At 37.0% G+C, this 16369-nt stretch overlaps 1 protein-coding gene across 2 annotated transcripts in view; it reads left to right on the forward strand.

Annotated features, from left to right (window-relative positions):
• Nucleotides 1–16369, forward strand: part of STXBP5L (syntaxin binding protein 5 like) — a 188719-nt gene that overhangs the window by 42050 nt on the left and 130300 nt on the right. The window lies entirely within an intron of this gene.

Below are 16369 nucleotides of genomic sequence, written 5' to 3' on the forward strand. Positions count from 1 at the left end.
CCTTAGTTAAAGACAGTTGCTGTTGTCCGGTATAAATGTTTTATTTTACAATCATTGAATTACTAAAGACACCAATACATTAATTTTAAATATTGCACAAGATATCTCTTATGCATACCTTACCCTTCCTATCTTCCCATGTTGTCAACAAAGTATCATTCATTAATAAATGAACATATGATACTTCTTTATTTATTATTACCTTATAAGTAAGACATAATACTTGATGTGAAAATATAAAATGTACAATTCACCCATTTTCTCTGGTTTCCTCATTATTTAAAAAAAAACCCAAAAGTTTTCTTCCATATTTCTAATTTGCTTCTTTTCAAGTCCAGCTTTCAGGAATTGCTGATTATTATGGCTTTCTCAGATTAAAGAACTCTTTAGTAGTATTTTTTTCTGAAGTATATTTGTAAACAATAAGCAAATAGTCTTCTTTTTTATAAACTGTACTGATTGCTTATTTACTCACTTTTTTCTTGATTATTTTCTTTCCATTTTACCTTTTTGTCTGTGAATATCACAATATTCCATTAGTTCTTTTAACATGGTCTCCAATTTCATTGTCACGTATCCAGAGGCTGTGGTAGCCTTTGTTTTTAGAAGTAGTTCATAATGAGTTACTTGTGGTTTATGATTCCTGAATCCTACTTAGTCATTACTTTTCAGGATTCAATCCTCCATTTTGTTTGCCTGGACCCAGGCTCTGGAATTCATCAGGGTCAACTTTTCTACCTTTTATCTTTCCTCAGAGAATAGCCTATTCAGTACTTGAAGATGTTACCAGCACTGGTTTAACTCTCAAGTCACTAGTAAAATGTATGAATAACCTTGATTTACTCAGCAACTCCATGGAGCCTCACTAGGTGCTATGAGGAAAAAAATGACATCGTGAAACTATCTGATACCTTTGTTTCTGACAGATTTGCAATGCATATTAATAAAGGAATTTTGGAATCACTCTGTGATCTCTGAGGATGGGATTTTGGAAGCTTTGCCTTACCACTGTTTAGGATAGTCATCCTCGGTGATTAAAAGATTTGCTGTATTGGTGATCTGCATTATGGTTTAGGTGTATTTCTCAGTACATGCTGGTGATATGTAGTACATCTGCTCTGAAGAACTGTATAGATCACAGAATCATGCAATCATGAAAATTGGAAAAGACCTCCAAGATCATCAATTTCGGCCTTTGACCTAATACCACCATGTCCCACTAAACCACTCATTTTTGAGAACTTCCAGGGAAGCAGTGTTTTCCACTCCTTGGTTTGGAAAATCCATCCAATAGTGATCTCATTAATTTTTAACTATAATCTATCCGCCCAAAAAATGTTTATCATATACTGTGAGCTATTTTCCCATAAGTAAAAATACAGGGAAACCTCCAGAAGGAAACAAGTCATTTGATTGTAGGTGTTTTCTGTTTGAGGAAGGGACTTCATGTTTACACAGCTTTTTGCCTTCCATGTCAGTGTTTTGTGTGACCACAGAATCTGTGGTTTGGGAAGTGGAAGGAGGCAGTAGGAAGCTTATATTTCTCTGTGTCAAGTAAGAGAATGGTATCATCTTCATGCAAGAGAATGGTATCATCTTGTCTGAATGTAGCCTTATAAGTGTTCTGTGGCTCATTGCGAGAAGGGAGAATGTACAGTCTGCACTGTTGAACAGTGCTTAGTGTTGACATCTTTAAAGCAGTATTCATCTCTTTCTAACTTACATATGCCTGCTGAAACACAACCAAAATAATGCAAGAACCACATAACAAAAACCTGTGACCTGTATTATGTGAAAGATTAAATTATTTCCTTTTGCTTGTTATAATCAGTTTCTTTTTAATGTAATCATTAACAAATCTTCACACTCAAAATTAGGCAGGCTATTCCATTTTCCAGTAATTTGTTCATATGCCTTTTGAAGCTATGCCAATGGTCCTGCTAGCAAATAATTTAATTAGGTAAAACAATTTCCTTTGCTGTTTCCGAGCAAGATATTATCAAATCTAATAGCACCAAAAATATACTCCATAACTTGATATTTATAAATTACCATGCTCCAAACTGAAGCTGGATTATATTTACTCTCAGTTTCAGAAGAGCTTTTTGAGATTCTGTTTAGACCTTTTATTTTTCTGTAGCTCAGAAAGTCCAAAGTTTAAAACTGGTATCATTCCTTGAGGCCCCTGGATTTTGAGAGTGAAAGCTATTGCACAGTTGCTGAGTGCAAACTTGCAGGCAAGCTGCAATAAATGAGGGCATTACTCAGAATTACTCTGACTCAAGGGAATGTTTAAAGGTTCTCTCAGTGGGTTTATGTACAATGAATTGACCATTCTTCATATGTCTGGTACTTAATGGTGATATTATATCCAGTAAAGTATTTATTTTAAGTTAGAGAGACTGCCATAATAATTTTTATTCTGATAATAAGAACAGAACATAAATCAGGAAGCCATGTGTTTGAAATAAAAGATTGTCATGTTTATATCTGCCATTGTATTTTTAATTCTTTCTTTTGGAAATATCCTAGAGGTGGTGTTTAATTACCTGAATACACAGTACTTTTTCCATAGGATCCCTAACACCATGAAAGTCAGATAATGGGTTAGTTTGGGATAAGCTATATGTTCAGTAGTTTTATGAACATCATTGAGGTGCTTACCTCTATCATAGTTATTCTCCTGTGTTCCAGTGTTGTGAAGAATATGCTAGTGGGGATTTTTGCATTTCTTTTTAGAGAATTCATTGTTATCACAACAAGCTTGCTGCTTTTGTAATGCTACTAAATGGCTTCCAAGGCGTGGATGTGTCATGCATATGGTCTTACAGCCCAAAAATCTTGAATGAGTTACTCCTGTTTTCTGTCTGGGTAGGCCTAACTAGCGATGTGTTCCAGCTGAGATTTGGACATCTTAAAACAGGAGATAAGAAGGGCATTAGTGACATTTATTGAAGAATAAAGAGTGTGGAAATCAGCTTCCATCCAAACCAGCATCTGGATAGTAGCCTCCTACCCACCAGGGAGCAAGGGAAGTTCCTAAATTTCACTTGTGTACCCATCATGACCCAGTTTGATCTCCCCAGCAATTATACGCTGTGGTGCCAGCAGAGAGAATAAGGTGAGGGTTTATGAAGAGAAGCAGTGCAGCAGGAACTTACATCAGTAGCCACACAGAGCCATAAAAGAAACTCTGAATCAGACTTTTGACAGCAATATTTTGGGAGAGTGGGAATCTTAATTACTCAGATACCCCTGAGTTCTTTTTCTGTTCGATTTGTCTTTTTAATTCAATAGATATTGTTTGCTGAAATCTCTTTGACTGCCACTTCCCCACCTTGCCACCTCCAGTGGGTGGGGAATATTGCTGCCATTCATGAACAGTTTCTGACATTTCTGGCCAGGACATTACACTAATATAACTAGCACAAGAAAAGAGAAGAAAAAATGGCTGATCATTGTGTATTTGTATACTTTGAGGCATATTCTAAGAAGCTCTGGTAGCACAGCTCCTGCATCATCACCTTGTCTAGGAGCTAAGGAGAAGGCACTATCAAGTACCTTCTGTATATAAATCAATATTCTTGACTCAAGCCTCCTCAAATATTAATGTTTATAAGGACATGACATATGGCATCATGTGCTGTGTATCTTCCAATCTATTGCATGCAAAACCACCTTGATTCAAACTTCTGAAATCTGAATTTCAAAATATGCAGTTACACATGCAAAAGGCAACCTGTTATAATATTCTATAAGGATGACCTTAACATTTAGATACTCGTTTGTTGAAAGTGATATCCTAAAAGAATGAGAAAAAAACCTCATTCAAATGGGAAGAACAGCAGAATAGAACTAGCAGAGCTATATAAAAGTAGCTTTACCTCACTGGAATGTGAGAATAAATCATCATTTTGGAAAGGTATGCGGATGAAATTTAAAATGGATATTCTCAGTTTTACAAAAGGTTGCATGTTTCTTATCAAGACATGGAATTGTAATCACTGGTCTTTCTTTTCAAAGTAGTGAAATGAGAAAGGGCAATGGCAGTTCCAAAGATAGGCAACATGATTTAAAACTACCGACTAATGCTTTATATAAATGCAGAAATGGCAAATGGGCATTTATGACTGCAATATACTGCCTGAATTATTAAATAGCTGAGGAATGAAAATGAGCAGAATTTTGGCAGGCTTCTTTAAAAATCTCATGCAGTTTGCCTTGTCCTTAATTGCTGCTCTTTCTAAGGGAAAAATGCATAGATTTTATTAGTTTGTTTCAGCTATTTAGGCTATCTCATTGACACTATTAAAATGAGCTATCAAAAATGTTTCGGGAATCTCAAAACCTATAGAATGATCTGCCCTTTGCTGCTTTCCTTAATAAACTAGAAATCAAGAGGGCCCAAATTCTCATCTCTCTTCTTCCTCGTTCTTATTGTTTTCTTATGCTTCACAGTCCTAATCTTTGTTAATGGTATTTAATTACCTTCTCTCAGAGTTAGGATGTTGGGTCTTAAAACGTCTACCTACAGTAGTGTTGTAATTTAGCACACCAACAACAGAAACAGTTTTACAAACAATGTTTCCTCTTATAGTCACCTCACCATGGTAAGTACGCAGCAGATACTCTCGCCAGTGCTAAGGTTATACAGTGCTCAAGTGAGACGCTGCAGTCATCATCATCATGGCTAGGCTTCACGGACGAGGATTTGAGAAGGACTCTACCCACATTTACTACAAGCACGCTGATGGCTAAAAAGGCCAATGCGAGATAGACAAGTCCAGTTGGAAAAGGCACAGCGGAAAGATTCCTTAGGTGGTATTGACAAGGCACGGTTCTTTCCGCATTGTCTTTTCTCCTCGAGAGTGATCCTGCGTGCGTTCTCAAAAGAAGCAGCAGCGTTATAGATAGTATGTCTCCAGATCTCCTGATTGGAGGCCAGAGTAGACCAGTTATGTTGATCAATATGGCCAAGGCTGAGATGTTGTTTCAGGGAGTCCTTGTATCTCCTCTCTTGCAGCCAGTGGCAAGTTCACCATAAATTTAGCATGATCTTAGGGAGGCAGTGGTCCTTCATCCTTACCCTGCCCAACGCAGTTGTGTTCTCAGCAACATGGCCTCAGTACTTGCAACTGCTGCCTGTTCTAGAACAGACGTATTGGTCACATAATCTGACCAGTGGATGATTAGGACTGTACAGAGGCAGCATCGATGGAAGTGTTCTAAGAGTCGCAGTTGGTGGTGGTAGACGACCCATGATTCAGACCCATGTAAAAGAGTAGACAGCACAATGGCTCTGTAAACACTGATCTTTGTACTTTTCTTCAGGTGTTTATTTAACTAAACTCTTTTATGGAGTTTTTCAAAAGCACTCTATGCCTTTGCTAACCTGTTGTCTATCTCTCCATCAGTCTTACCATCCAAGGAGATGAGGCTACCTAGGTAATTGAACTGCTGGACTGATTTGAGCTCTGATTCACCAACAGTGATATGGGGGTGATGGAAGACTTCCTGAGGTGCAGGTTGATAGAAAACTTCTGTCTTCTTCAAGCTGACTTCCAGCCCAAAAAGCTCAGCAGCCTCTGCAGAGCTTAAACACTGCAGAGCTGCTTCTGTATTAGCGACAAGGGCGGCGTCATCAGCATAGAGCAGCTCCCGGACAAGATGATTTAAGGTCTTAGTATGAGCCTTCAGTCACCTTAGGTTGAATAGGCTTCCACTAGTACGATATCGAATGTAGATACCATCTTCTTCATCGAGGTCTGCTGTGGCCCTTTGGAGCATCATGCTGAAAAAGATTGTGAATAGGGTTGGTGCAAGAACGCAGCCTTGTTTCACACCACTGGTTATTAGAAAGGGCTCAGAAAGTGCATCGCCATATCTGACTTGGCCACTCTGATCCTCATGAAATAAGATGATAATTTTAAGGAACTTGGGGGGACATCCTAAATGTTCCAAAATCTGCCACAGACCGTTTCTGCTCACCGTATCGAAAGCCTTGGTGAGGTCAACAAAGGCTACATAGAGACCTTTGTTCTGTTCCCTACACTTCTCTTGCAGTTGTCTGAGAATAAATACCATGTATGTGGTACTCCTGTTGGCTCTGAAAGCACATTGGCTTTCAGGTAGAAGTTCTTCTGCAATAGCGGGTATTAATCTGTTCAAAAGTATTCTTGCAAGGATTTTACCAGCAATGGAGAGCAGAGTAATAAATCGGTAATTTGAACAGTCTGATTTATCTCCTTTCTTCTTATACAAAGTGATAATGACTGCATCACGAAGGTCTGATGGTAGTTCACCTAGTTCCCAACAGCGTAGTAAGAACTCGTGAAATTTAGCATGGAGTGCATGGTCTCCATGCTTCCAGACTTCAGGTGGAATTCCATCAACCCCAGCTGCCTTGCCAGTTTTCAGCAGCTATATGGCCTTAAGAGTTTCTCCCATAGTGGGGGCAATATCCAATTCATTCTTCACTAGTTGTTGTGTAATGTACTGAATTGCTGAGTCTTGAACTACACAGTTGTGTAGTTCATATTGCGAGCTATGCTGGTTATACCATCGCCACCATAGCTCGCAATCTCATAAGGGCACACAAGCTTCTTCCTCACAATCCGCCCTCATTGCAACAATGCCGGAACAGAGAGCGATCCCAAATGCACCCCCGGGCAGGGTGGGCACACAGATAAGGGGTCCCCACACCCACCTGGGGCTCAGTACCTCCCACAGCTCCAGCCCAGCCTAAGCCCTCCAACCCCCAGAGAAACCCATTACTCACCTTGACCTTACCTTCCCCCCACAAAAAAGGTAATTGTTAGAGCTGGAGAAAAACACAGAAAAGAAAGTCTAGAGAATTAGGCTGCCACTTTTGAATCGTTTCTTTATTTCTTTACTGCTTCAAATGGAGAAAAAATGGCATGTGAACAGATCTCCAAAAAAAAATAAGTACCAGAAACTTACAGTTTTTATCAGTTAAAGGTTTTGTAAGGAAGTTGAAGAATTCCGGATTATTTTTGCACATCAGTTAGACCAGTTCAGGCTAAGAGGACAAACTGATGAGGATGAGTTTTTAAAGTCACTTTGTGTTTTCTTTGAGTTCTACCCTTTTTTTTTTTGTATATGTGTGTTACAGAGAATATCTCGGCTGCATACAATTTGAAAAATTATGTGAAATATATTCTTCTACAACCTTGCATATAAATATGTCCTACTTTTCTATTCTGTATAGTCATTTATAATAAAAATCTGACTTTATCTGTGTATATAGTTTTAATACTTTAATACCTTAATTAATCAATACAGCCTTCAATGCATTTTTCTCTCCTACGTGCATGACATTGCAATTAGATATTAGAAAATAATATCTAGCATCAATATAGTCAGCATTGATCATGATCTCTTTGCTTTCCAAGTTAAAAAAAAAAACAACCCATATTCTATTTTGCTAACTTTTGGACATTTTACTTGAATAAGAATTTGACACATTTTTTTTGTGTGCATCAATGAGATGATCAATGTGGATTAGGATTAAATTCAGGAAACTTGGATTCCTGTTACCATACTTACATTTACTTAGGTTTTTAATTTTGCAAACTGTGAAAGTTATATCAGTGTGTCTTTTAGAGGTATTTGGTCTTTAAACTGTTATTGCTGCAAAAACTGAGAGTTCACACTGTTTCTGACTACAGAAATTCTTAGATCAGTAGACAAAGAAAACTGAGTTTGCTTAACTCTAAAAAATCAGATTGCTTTTTAAATTATCTGGGAACATAACATGAGGTATACAATTTTAGGCTTGTAATTTGAGTTGGAGCAATTCTTGCCTTTTTTTTGGCTTAACAAAGGGCAAAAAAGAAATAAGTGCCTCTACAAGGATTAATTCATATGGATACTATTGATCTGGTTCCTCTTGTTAACAAAGGTCCTGATGACTGCTAAAAAGAGAAAGTGGTTAAGAAAAAGGCCAGTGACTTAGAGGAAAGTTGTTATTAGAGGTGGCTTAGTAAATATTGTCTTTTCAGCTGTAAGCTGAACTGTGATTTCTGTAGAAATTGTTGCTTCTTGTTTTTTTCCACTGAGTTCAAAAGGCCAATTCTGAGCACTGAACCAAATAATATGAGTCATGTAAGATTTAGGAAAAGTACAGATTTCCAGTAGAGCAGTCATATTTTGTCATTTGAAGAGATATCATCCAGGGGGACCTGGACAACCACGAGAAGTGGGCCCATGAAAACCTCATAAAGTCCAATAAGTCCGAAGTCAAGGTGCTGCACCTGGGTCAGGGCAATCCCAGATGTGAATATAGATTGAGACAAGAACTCATTGAGAGCAATCCTGTGGAGAAGAACTTGGGGGTTCTGGTAGATGTTAGAATGGGTCCAGAGGAGGCTACAAGGATAACTGGGGGGACTGGAGCACCTCTCCTATGAAGACAGGCTGACAGAGCTGAGGTTGTTCAACCTGGAGAAGAGAAGGCTCTGGGGAGACCTCATTGTACCTTTCAGTACTTAAAGGGGGCTTATGAAAAAGAATTACTTTATACAAGGACAGCTAGTGATAGGACAAGGGGGAACAGTTTAAACTAAACCAGAAGAGATTTAGGTTAGGTATTAGGAAGAAAATCTTTACTGTGGGTGTGGTGAGGAACTGCAACAGGTTGCCCAGAGAAGCTATGGATGCTCCATCCCTGGAAGTGTTCAAGGACAGATTGGATGGGGTTTCGAGCAATGTAGTCTAGTGGGTGGCATCCCTGCCCATGGCAGTGGGGTTGGAATTAGATGATCTTTAAGGTGCCTTCAAACATAAAACATTCTATGATTGATTCTATGCTTTTATATATATATGTGTCTAAGTACAAATATGTAGATATAGGTGTGTATATGTACATATGTATGTATGTATGTAAACGCAAGAGGTGTTTTGTTCTTCCAGGGATTTGGCAACAGCTGAAAAGGAATTAAGGAGGTATAAAGTGAGATCACCTTCATTCAAAGCTCATGTTAGTTTATGGGGTGGAATCTGAAAACTAGAACAAGGACGATGTTTATTTTGTTGTTTTTCTCCAGACTATCTACACAGTTTAGTTTTTCATGGTTATTGCCTCTAGTTAGTTTCTGTCTCCACATGTTGTAAGAGGGAAAAAAACCCCTACACGGTGTTTGCTATATTGTAATAAATGTGCGTTCATGGATTTCTTGGGAGTCTTTTGACTTCCCTTGTTCTCCTTTAGGATTTTCTGGTGTGTTCTCTTTGTACTTCCATCTTGTGTCTAAGGTCTCAAGGATGTAAATGGAAGAATTTTCACTGTAAAATTCTTCTCTATGCTAGCAAAATATCAGTCTGACATGGAGGTTCAGTAGTTCAGAAACAGAATTTCATAGACCAGCTATTGTTTATCCCTGACTATTCTTCAGGTTGAAGAGTATTCCTTCTTTTCTAGATTCTTTGATCAGCATTCTGATCACTCTGCTTTTAACTGGTTCAGGCAAATGCGTACAACACTGACTATATAGTGTGTTGCAGTCTATTTTCATTTTACCCCTAATCTTTTCTCAGTATTTTATGCCGTACAGCTTTTACCAGAATTTACATTGTTGGTTTCCTACACATATTTCCAAGATCTTAGTTCATAATGGGAGGTGACCATATCAGCACAGCAAAGCTAGTTTCATAATATGAATTCTACTGGCTAAATACTGAGTCTCCAGAGCTATGAAAGTGCTCTCTGAAAAATCCAGTGACTGCTGCATCTGCAGAGAAGCAGGACTGAAAGCTTACTGCGGAGTGAGTCAGATGAAACACAGTAAAAGAACATTTTAGTGATTTCTACAGTTTTGCAGTTATTAAGAGTGACATTGACATTTTTCAAAGTAAATTTTGTGTCTCTGGAGGTGCCTCTGCAAGCATTATGCATTGTGCAACCTCACTTAAGCTATCTGAAGCTTTAAGTGTTCCGTGGTCTTCACTTGTTCACTGCTAAAGAATAAATGTGACCAAGGCAGTGTCTTCACTCACCAAGCAGACATTGACTGTGTGCCAAATGCAGTAGTGAACAAGTTGGGTTTGATTTACTTACTTGGAGATTTTTTCTAGGCTGGAAGTGTTTTAGTTTTGTTTTCTAGAACTGTAGAAGAAGCATCTTCCGAACAGCAATCCATGAGAAAATGAAACAGGGAGGTGTAGGGTCTAGGTTTCACTGCCAGTTTTGGAGGAGCAAGTTAGCATATGAGGTGTCGGCTTGACAGCTCTGTTTACATGTGACTCATATCGAGAGTCATGGTGCATGACAAAATGTCTCACTGAACAGGATGAGCCTCTGACATGGACAGTGCAGGACAAGAAGGTGGTAAGTGTGCAAGGAGGGCTCTGATTTTGGCTGAAGTGTGTGGGTTTATGGCTGAAGAATGGAGCATGCAGGTGCTGTGCTTTAACCAATGGCTAGGAGAAAGGAAGGGTGGTCAGGGCAGAGTATCTTTCACAGTTAAGTGGAGATTTTTGATATGGACCTTATAAAGAATGGAAGTATCGTGTATTTATTTTATCAATACTGCATTATTCAAATTGGGGACTGATGTCCAGACTGGATACTAATGTCCTTAAATAGGATGAAGTGAAAGATATTTTTCATTAACAACTCAAAGATATCTGTGTAGTTCATGGATTTTAAATATTTTCGAAAATGAGTTTATATATATAATACTGTTCTAACACTTCTGGAAAGATAACCCCCTCATAAACATTGGGATGTGATTTTGGAGCTGGGTTAAGGAAGAACAATAATCAGCAGAATTCCCTCAGACTTCAGTCTGGAGCTGCAGAAAGATACCGATTGACATCTGCATAATTAGTAGGGCTTATGTTTTTTGGGGAGGCTAGGCCTAAAGTGAAACTAGACTGTTTTCTGTAGCTTCTCATTACGTAACCTTACTTTGCTGTATAGAGTACAAATGTCTGAATACTCTTTTTTCCTCTTCTCTCTACTGTGTTCTCTCCACTTCCCATTTAGGAATCCATGGAAGTTTTCACACAGTGTAAGAATAGCTTCTGTTCAATTATCCATTTTTCACTCTGAAGAAATAAGCACAGTGAACTATTTTACCGAAACTGAAATAAAAGGGAATTACAAGTTGATAGTGAAAGATAAATTACAGCCTTTGCTATTTTAATAAGTAGTATTTATTCAGTTGCAGAATCACATGAATATTTTCTGATTATATAAATTACAAGATATTCCACATTTTAAGGTACAAATAGCAATAGTGACAACCATGTAAAATTTAAAACTAATTAACTTATAAATTACTACTGTAGACAGAACTATGAAAGGTCACAACTGATATGTAGCAATAAACAATCACTGTATTTTCCTTTTGTAGATTTACATATCTTTTAGTAAAGTAATCTTGAATTTTCAAAATATTGCTGATTTTACTACCTTGTTTATGTAGCATGCTATGTATAGTTTTCATAGTTTTTTGGTACCTCACAGATACCTCAAAGAGAATAAGCCTTTCGTAGAAATTTGGCCACAATACATTTGTCACTGAAAATTGGAATTTCTAGCATAGTATACACACATAAATGTATGTTTATATTTTATTTATACATACGTATTGAATTTATATTTTTGTGTACATATATATGTATATATAAGCTGTAATGACCAATAATGCTCTGCATATAGAGTAAGACAGATGGTTCGATAGATTGAAAACTATATGTATGTAAGGACAATTCAGAATAAATAGTTATTTGCAGAATTTGATGGAATCTCTTGCTTTACCTCCAGATAGATAATTTGTTTAGGGCAGAAGATAACTTTCTGCAAAAAATTCAGCAAGTTAAAAAAAACCCTCAAAATATGGAGGTAAGAAAAAAAAATCCTAGTTTTTAGTAATATAAATATCTGAGGTGTTATTTGAGAATAAGTATATAAGTCAATCTGAGTCTTTCTGAGTCTATGAAATAAAGATACTAAATAGTATATTAACAATGCTTTTAAGCATATTTATATATACCAGATATTGTAGTGATGTAATTACATAAAGCTGTCTGCAGAGCTTTACTTCATCACTTTTTGTTAACGCCAATGAAAATAATACATTGCTACCTAGCTATAAATTTTTTAAAATAGCTTATTAATCATAGGAATAGTGCAATACCATAAAAATATCAGACATTGCATGACATAACTGAAAATTTACAAAATATCCCATATGCTTCTCCAAGTTTCTTCTAGATGCCAAATCACAAAAATTATGAATTATATTGAACAGCTACAAGAGAGGTCTTCTATTGACCTCGCAAGGGTTCCATCTACATTCTTTACTGGCTGGCTGGATCCCTGGGGAAAAGGTTATGTCCCTGATTTGCTGTTGAATGCTCTCACCTGAGGGGAAGGTTCCAGCTGTGGGGGAGGGAAGAGTAGGGAGTGGGAAACAGCACTCCCAGGAGCTTGGTGCACAGGTGGCTCTGGTGGAGGGAAAGGAAGAGACCTTTTGTAGGTGCCAAAGAGGAGCTGTACGGGGTTAATGTGCCGTTTTGCAGGTCAAGGTTTCTTCTTGCTAACTTGTATTTGGAGCCACCTCACTCCCAACAAGTCTGAGGTTTTATCCTTCCCCGTTTTGGGGGGGGGGGCCATTTTTGGTTTGGGCCCTTAGAAGAGCTAATGTCAGTGATCCTGAGCCCTTGGGGAACTCTGGAGGTTGCCCACTTGGGAGGAAAGGAGCAGGTAGGTCTTCTGTAATATGTGATTATAGTAAATTACTTCATATTCAGGGACAAGGCTGTTTTCTCATGAAGCAGTTGGCAATTCAGATAAAAATTAAAAAAATAGATTTACTTCCCATGAAGAATCAGAATTCATGTCGTATTTTTTTGAGAAGTGATTACATGATACGCCTCTCCATTTATGATTCTGTACCTTAATGTGAGCATTATTATTTAGAGAATTGGTTAATTGCCTTAGCAACAGGAGTGTGTGGTAATGTTACTGAAGTTTAACAGCTGACTGCTACATTACTAGTTTAATTCTGCACTGGTGGTTGAGCTATTTCCTGTAGTGAAGATAAAAATTACCAGCATGTGAAATCTAGATTAGGGCTGTATAACCACAATGTAGTGCTTATTAGGGAAACTTTCACTGTTTCCTCTTTTTTTTGCTCGCCTTGTCTTTTTGTGAGTGTGAAAGACAATTGTAGAAATCTTGATAAATTTACAGGAGAGAAACAAAAATTATTTGGCTGGAAGAAGTATGTTATAATGAGAGAATTGAGGATCTCAGTCTGATTTAGTTTATTAAAAAGACTAAATGATTGTTTAACTGCTTTGTACATGTCCTTTCACAGGAATAAAATGGCTACTTAAAAGATTTCCTAAACTAGCAGAGAAATATATTAGTGGTTTGCAATTAAATCTGTCTAATTGCTTTAATATTTTTAGCAATATGTGTTCTTAGTCTTTGAAATTAATTACCAAGGAAAGTCGTAGAGTCTTCATTTCTTGAAATCTTAAAATTTATTGCCTTTCTGGAAGAGAGGCTTTTGTTAAACAGAGAGAATTGCATTCATTGAGCTAATACAAGAGGTTGGAATAGATATTTTCATGCTCCAACAACCAAGAAAATTTGCTTTTTATCCATTCACTATCAGAGAATTTTAGTTCTAAAAATTTAATTTCAGCCAGAGTAATCTTTTTTATAGTACTTTGTCTTGTGGGTTTTTTAATTCTTACAGCTTATTTTAATGTTAATCCAGAAATTCTAGCATATTTATAAAATAGAAGCTCTCTGGTAATAGAAGAGAGCTAATGATGAAAGGATGTTACAGTGAGAGCTTCAGTTAGACAATCAATAATTGACTACTTGTACCTTTTATAATACCATGATATGTTACGCAGTGTTCTGAAATAGATTCAGCACTAGAAGAAATGAGAGTGTCTTGGAAAATTAAGAATGAATCTAGTTCAGGTTTCATAATCTGTCTTGCAAAAAAATGTCAAAACATACCTAAATTGATGCAGGACACTTTGATACGTAAAGTGCCCTAGTGCAGAGCTCGGAATTTGTGGTATTTAACTCAAACAAGGCTTGAAACAATGAAGAAGCTGCCCTGATTGATGCTTTTCCACCTGTATTTCTACCAGGCCTTTGCTAGTCAACAATTATATTCGCTTTGCTCTTTCCCATTTTCTTCATTTGAAGTATTTCTTCTCTTCAGCAGGCAGCAGAGCAGTGAAACCAGGGTCCAGCTGTGGTATTTGCGTTGTGCTAGAGTAACAGTGTTGCTGGGGATATCACTGTGGGGCAAATATGGCCAGTATCTGAGTATTTTGTATCCAAAGATAATGTTTGTTACAGGAAACAGGGTCTTAAAAACATCACAGCAGAGTGCATTAAAGCTGTTGTCATTGTTCTGGACCCTGTTAGGTAAAGCAGGAATGCATAATGCATTGGTCATCCGCAAGCATAAGTATCTTGAAGTTGACAGAAACTTGAGGTATTACCTGTACTACTTAAAAACAGTCTCTTCCCAAAACTAGGAGGAATAGCAACAACAAAAAAACCCCTTTTCCCTGAACCTGTAGGTATCAAAAAAGCTGTTTTCCTCTTCCAGCCACTGTAGGCTATAGCAATGATGGGGCAGAATACCCAGGATAGAGGAAATATCAAATTTAGCATTGCAAATTAGTTTCTTACCTCATTTTATTTCAGGATCCCATTTATTAAGAAACAAATAGAGAAGAGAAATAATGTGTGTATATTCAGTGAACAGAAGAAGTGCTTATACTTTCCGGATGAAACAATATCATTGCAGAAGTGATTGGAGTAGCAGGTAGACTGTAAGTACTCCCATTGCAGAGATGTAATTTGGAGGAAATGAAAGAAAATGACAAGTATTTACTGTCATGAGGTAGTAAAGGAAAATAATAGTTTGACTTGTAACCTTGATTCTAATGTGATGTGGATTGTCAGTGCAAAAATTAATCCTCCTAAAGCTGGTACATAACCTTTTCTATTGTCTTTAATGTGTTGACTTTAATGTTACTGGTTTTCAAAATAAAAATGTGTGAAACCTATAGTATATATTTGAGTTATTAGGTAGATAAACCATTCAGATACTTTTATTGCTATTTGATAAATATTGTTGAATTTATTCTTTTTTAATATCAGAGGGACCACTTAAAATTTTATACTATCACTATCGTTTTACAGTACCATTAATAATGTCTGACAGATGATTAGTGTGCAGTGAATATGAATGCTAAAGATTAAAATAGGCTGTGGGAAATATAAATGTCTTTGTGATTTGGTTTTAAAATCTGCTTTTGTATGCATGCCTTAGTTTTTTAAAAAAAAGTCATGATTTTGTTATGGACTCACAGAAATCACGTTGAACAACCAGTGCTGTCTAACTCTTTGTAGTCAGAGAAATGCAGATCTTAGTCCCAGAAAAAACTTTGGTGTGGTAAATTTACAGTTCTCTTATTCTTGGCAGGATCAGCATGGGAAATGTTTATTGATAAGGTAGAGCTAGAGCTCCTTCTCAAAAGTTGACTGTTTTAAACCAGACAAAATTTAAATCAAGCCACAAGGAAAATGGGACACTGAGTTGCATAGCAAAGGTCTGGTTTAGGAATTAACTTCTTCTATGTATATAGAGCTGAACTCGTTGGCTAATATCTAGAAAAGAAAGTTTCACTGTGGGGTGCAACAGTAGAGGACTTACTTTGTGTTTTGCATGTTCTTGTGGGAAAATGTGTATAGATATTGAATAGACAGATTCTACATAATCACAGCTTAGCTTGCAAGAAAGTAGTTGTTGTAGATGCCTATCAGTTTCAAGTTCTGATACCTGTCTAGCAGAGAGGAGCAGGGGCACTCAGCAAGAATAAACATTTGCCTTTAAACATGGCCAGTTTGGCAATATCCATTTTAGAGGCATTTCTTCTCTTTGCATTTACTTAGTAATCAATTTTTCATTCTGAAAATTAGTGTTATGATGTAAAACATGCAGACTGTGTAACTTTAGCCAAGCTATGACCTTACATTTTTATCACATATTAGGATGTGATTATATCTCATATTTAAGAGAGATACATCAGCAAATTTGCACAAGAAAGCCTCCAAACATTCTCAGTAGCTGTGTGTACATCGTGCCAATGCTTGTTCTAATACATCAGTATTCTCAGAAGACCTCATAAATCTCCTGCTTTATCTATAGAGATACTGGCATTTCCTTGTGCAAACCTAAAATTTACATCTGTTTACCTACTCTTTAAAAGTCCGGGGTCCTTCCAAAGTATGAAAATCAAACATGACAAGTTAGTGTTGAAGAAAATTGTTTTGTTTTGGTTTGTTTTGTTTTGTTTA

Source organism: Manacus vitellinus, unplaced genomic scaffold, assembly GCF_001715985.3.
Source record: "Manacus vitellinus isolate BGI_N305 unplaced genomic scaffold, ASM171598v3 scaffold_28_pilon, whole genome shotgun sequence".
Taxonomy (NCBI): domain Eukaryota; kingdom Metazoa; phylum Chordata; class Aves; order Passeriformes; family Pipridae; genus Manacus; species Manacus vitellinus.